At 46.1% G+C, this 5522-nt stretch overlaps 1 protein-coding gene and 1 pseudogene across 1 annotated transcript in view; both read right to left on the reverse strand.

The window, feature by feature from the left end:
• LOC148142773 (uncharacterized) overlaps window positions 1-3826 on the reverse strand; it is a 46541-nt gene extending 42715 nt beyond the window's left edge. Inside the window, exon 1 of the mRNA XM_087973832.1 lies at window positions 3701-3826. The gene's annotated coding sequence lies outside the window, so the exon portion shown is untranslated. The remainder of the gene's footprint in view (window positions 1-3700) is intronic.
• On the reverse strand, window positions 3219-4263 carry LOC148142774 (uncharacterized; annotated as a pseudogene).
• Window positions 4264-5522: the final 1259 nt, after the last annotated feature.

Here is a 5522-nt window from a genome sequence, read left to right on the forward strand (position 1 = left end):
CACAGGCATGTCTTGTTGACTTTGTTCTGAGCAGTGTGGATGCTTTCTCCCTTTCACACTTCCATTAACACCCATATGATACCTCAATCTCACCTTCACCATCATTAGCAATCTATCTCTTTGGCTCGGGGTACTTCTCACCAGATGTTCCCCTCGGTCTTACTCCCCCCTCTGTCTATGCCATAAAAACGAGCATTTTCCAGCCCCTTTCAGTTCTGAATGAGAGTGAGATCAGACACGAGACATTAACCAATTCTCTCTCCACATACGTTCCCTGATCTGAAGACTTCCCCCAGCCCCCACAAGGATAGAAATGTCAGCACCTATTTCTCCAAATGTCATGTTTGATCTACTCATGACACATTCCTTGGATTTGGAGTGTTCTGATGTAACGTTTAATAGGGATCCATCAAAATCAACATCCAGTCTTGTCTGAGAGCAGGACCAACTCAACTGACCGAACAAGCTGCACAACTCTTCTGTCGGATCTGTAGATGTGACATCCTCTCTCTCTCTCTCGTTAACACAACAGGATTAGAGAGGCTTGGAGTACCATTCTCTCTAAACACGATTCCTAATCCACTGTTATTCCAGATTTATATGCATAACATCTAAACCTAAAAATAGTTAAAGCTCCTCAGCCTGATCTCCCACCAACAACAGAATGGTTTCAGCGCAGAAAGAACGTGCTCTAATGGAATGATGTCTGTTCTTAAATTCCACGTTAAAGTTATTATTGCATTAATCTGTTATAAATGGTGTCCGATTCAGAGAGCATTCCTTTTTGTGGAACTCTACAGGAGTTTTCTGATCACAGAATCATACAGTACAGAAAAGGCCCTTTGGCCCATCAAATGTGTACCACCAATATGTTATCACTTACACTAGATTCATAGAGCTGTACAGCATGGAATTAGACCCTTTGGTGTCCAAAACTAGAGGGCATAGGTTTAAGGTAGATGGGGAAAGGGATCTAAGGGGCAACCTTTTCACACTGAAGGTGATGCATGTATGGAATGAGCTAGCAGAGGGAGTGGTGGGATTGGTACAATTACAACATTTCAAAGTCATCTGGATGGATAGATGAATCGAGAGAGATATGGGTCAAATGTTGGCAAATGGGATGAGATTAACTTCAGATATCTAGTCAGCATGGCCAAGTTGGATGGAAAGGTCAGTTTCCATGCTGTCCAGCGCTATGGTGGGGACATAACCCATATCCACATTCCCCCCTCTAACCTGCCACTTGTTGTGTGGCTCGGGAACATCGTTGGGTCACCCAGACCCTGACAATTTCCACATTGCTCCGGGGATTTCTCACAAACGCCACTCGGAAACTTTAGTTTTCCTTTTTGTCCAACCTTCAGCACTGGGCGAGCATTCTCTGTTCCTGTTGTGGGATCGTGTTCAAATAGCCTCTTTATTCAGCAACCGCAAGTTGCACAAGCTTGAGGTGGAGATGGAATCCCAAAATACCGTCCTTACAGCAGCCTCTTTACACACAGTTCTTACAGAGATTAACACCCCGTCACTATGGTGTCCCATTGTTTTAACTATTGTACATAAACGCTGGCTGCTACTCCTGATAGGATTGAGATTGTCTGTGTGGTCTGCTTGCAGAATTAAGAGGTGTTAGTCCTTTCGTCTTTTAAGTCAGCAAATGTTAGTAAAACTACTCGGCCTATATGCTCTAAATAAGTTAGACATTGTACCTGCACTGAATAAAATAATAAAGGATATTAAACTGTTTATCACTGCTGGATTGTGAGATATGTTTAGTATTTGCCAGCATGAGTTTCATTCATTCCTGCAATTTCATAGAAGCACAGTCTCGATAGTCAGCTTCTTAAAGGGGACAGTGGCAGCGAGTCAGGAACTGTGCTTCTATGAAATTGCAGGAATGAATGAAACTCATGCTGGCAAATACTAAACATATCTCACAATCCAGCAGTGATAAACAGTTTAATATCCTTTATTATTTTATTCAGTGCAGGTACAATGTCTAACTTATTTAGAGCATATAGGCCGAGTAGTTTTACTAACATTTGCTGACTTAAAAGACGAAAGGACTAACACCTCTTAATTGTGGGCGGCACGGTGGCACAGTGGTTAGCACTGCTGCCTCACAGCGCCAGAGACCCGGGTTCAATTCCCGACTCAGGCGACTGACTGTGTGGAGTTTGCACATTCTCCCCGTGTCTGCGTGGGTTTCCTCCGGGTGCTCCGGTTTCCTCCCACAGTCACAAAGATGTGCGGGTCAGGTGAATTGGCCATGCTAAATTGCCCGTAGTGTTAGGTTAAAGGGGCAAATGTAGGGGTATGGGTGGGTTGCGCTTCGGCGGGTCGGTGTGGACTTGTTGGGCCAAAGGGCCTGTTTCCACACTGTAAGTAATCTAAATCTAAAAACTACTTGATGTATTTATGTATTGATGTATTTATTCAGGTCCCGATAGACAGTTGGCAAGTGCTGATTAATATTCTATTCTTTCATGGTAATAAGATGGCAGGGAGGCATTGTTCTGAAAACATTACTATGTTGACAGTTATTCAGAGGTAGCTTTTGATGCAGAAATAGGCCTACAACACTGCTAGTAGCAAGGGCTGGTAAGGGATGAAGGTGTGAAAAAGCAGGAATGAGTCAAAAGAGGTGTTTTAACTTATTCTATTTTGTAATAGTAAAATATACTACAAAACTGCAATTTTATGAATGAACGAATAAAGCTATGTTATAGGAAAGAGTTATGAGTGAATGAAATGGGAATGCAGTATTATTAGATATAGGGCTCCTGTGAGCAGCTTAGAAAAGAGTTATGAATGACTAAATAGAAAGCGTTTGAGAGTGGGTTAGTAAAGAGACCTATAACACAATATGTCACACCATGTTATCATCCTGGCGGGGTTGGAGAAACTGGAGCCAGATTTCTTCGGAGTCAAACATGACAGATACACACCTCCTGACTTCAGTACATGCTCCAAATCAGTAAGTGTGTCTTAATAGGTGCTCAACTCACCAGGGAATATATGCCCTCTTGAATATTAAGGGAAAAAGTGAGGACTGCAGATGCTGGAGATCAGAGCTGAAAATGTGTTGCTGGAAAAGCACAGCAGGTCAGGCAGCATCCAAGGAGCAGGAGAATCGACATTTCGGGCATGAGCCCTTCAGGATTCCTGAAGAAGGGCTCATGCCCGAAATGTCGATTCTCCTGCTCCTTGGATGCTGCCTGACCTGCTGCGCTTTTCCAGCAACACATTTTCAGCTCTTGAATATTAAGACAAGTAACACCCACAAAGCATCCAAATGTTCACTACTCAGTGTGACTGGATTGGTGTCTGAGCAGATGGTATGACTGACTGAATCCCTTCCCGCACTCGGGGCAGGTGAACGGTCTCTCCCCAGTGTGGATAGGCTGGTGTCTCCGCAGGGAAGACCAATCAATGAACCCCTTCCCACACACTGAGCAGGTGAATGGCCCCTCCCCGGTGTGGACCAGTTGGTGACTCTGCAGGTTAGAGGACTGAATGAATGCCTTCCCACAGATGGAACACGTGAACAGTCTCTCCCCGGTGTGGACCCGCTAGTGTCTCCGCAGAGAAGACGAATCAATGAAGCCCTCCCCTCACATGGAGCAGGTGAATGGTCTCTCCCTGGTGTGGACCCACCGGTGTCGCCGCAGGGTGGATGAATCGCTGAAGTGCTTACCACACACAGAGCAGGTGAACGGCCTCTCCCCGGTGTGGACCCGCTGGTGGTTCATCAAGGCAGAGGACCATGTGAATACCTGCCCGCACACTGAGCAGGAGAAAGGCCTCTCCCCGGTGTGGACTCGCTGGTGGGTCAGCAAGGCAGAAGACTGGGTGAACGCCTTCCCGCACATGGAGCAGGTGAACGGCCTCTCCCCAGTGTGAATCCGCCGGTGGGTCACCAGGGTGGATAACTGAACGAACGCCTTCCCGCAGACAGAGCAGGTGTACAGCCTCTCCCCGGTGTGGACCCGCTGGTGACTCTGGAGGTTGGAAGACTGGTTGAATGCCTTCCCACACACAGAGCAGGCTTCTCCCTAGAGTGGACCCGCTGGTGACTATGCAGGGTGGATAACTGAACGAACGCCTTCCCACACAAATTGCATGTGAAAGGCCTCTCCCCTGTATGGACCCGCTGGTGGGTCACTAGGGCGGATGAATGGGTCGGCGGCAATGGCTTTCAAGCAAGCATGGGAATTTGAATTCCTTCCCGCAGTCTCCACATTTCCACGGTTTCTTCATCACGTGGGAATCCCTACCGCCTTCTAGTGTTGACAATTAGTTGAAGGACCATTCACAAATGGAAGGTGTTCTATGTCTTGCTGCTGCGAACGGATGTTGTTATTTCAGACTTTGTACCCGCTTAAAGCTCTTCCCACAGTCAGTTCACTGGTACACGCTCACTGAGGCCTGTGTACTTCAGCCTCACTGAAGTTTGAAACATTTCAAAGCAGACAAGACAGAAGAGAAATAAAATTTCCAGTGAGATTCAAAAGACTGATAACATTCCTGTGCCAGTGAATCGATTGTCTCGATCAGATCTTGTTTTGAGATTTATGGCTGCAATTCCATCCATTCTCATATCCTGTAAAATAGAGAATACAGAAGACATCACTATCTACAAAGGATAGAAATTCCAAACAGACAATTCTGGTTCCTGTGGAACATTCTTTCTTCTCAATGCCACAGTGTCCCTCCATTCTCACTAGGTATTATTGCCCCATGCTCCACATTCTCCTAAAAATGCTGAAAAATGTTGACTGATGGATCTATACTCACCTCTTCCTGCCCTGACACAGGTTGTCACAGATTGAACCAGGAGTGAGCCATTCAGCTTCTGGGGTTTGCTCTGCTGTTCCATAAAATCATATCTGTGCTGCTTTGGCCGTCACTCCATTTCCTGCTGTTCTCCATAACCTTTCATATCCCTGTCATTTAAAATTCTCTTCAATTAAGTCTTGAATACATTCCATGAGCCAGTCTCCATTACCTTCTGTGGGGGAACATTCCATAAACTAACAAGAAAAGAATAAATTCCTCATTTCTCCCTGAAATGGGAGACCACTTCCAGGCAGGTGGAAACTAGCTAGTTTAGAATCATGTTCAGCATGGACTGGATGGAATAAAGAGTCAGAAACTGAGCAGTTTAACCCCAGAATAGAAAGGTGGGTGAGAAAAGAAAGTGCCGTACTCACAGATAGTGAACAGAGAAAGGAAGTTGCAGTCTGAGGTGAAGCTCAATCTTCATTCAGGGAGAGAGGAGCAGCATCAGCTTCAGAAGCTCATTGTCAAACTTCCGCATTCAGTCAATACGGCGGTTCTGATTGGCCTGCGGACCAGTCTCCTTCCGGTCATCCAGGGATTCCAATTGGCTCACGGTTTACCTGTGTGATGTCATAACGCGTGGTCAATAGAAGAGAACCATCTTGGAACACGGGATCGTCATCGGCCAGCTCCCTCCGGACGTCCCGCCCCGTATGAGGACGTCACAACGCGGAAGT

Source organism: Chiloscyllium plagiosum, unplaced genomic scaffold (assembly GCF_037043375.1).
Source record: "Chiloscyllium plagiosum isolate Xiang-an unplaced genomic scaffold, Cpla_swu_hap1 HiC_scaffold_27, whole genome shotgun sequence".
NCBI classification, from domain to species: domain Eukaryota; kingdom Metazoa; phylum Chordata; class Chondrichthyes; order Orectolobiformes; family Hemiscylliidae; genus Chiloscyllium; species Chiloscyllium plagiosum.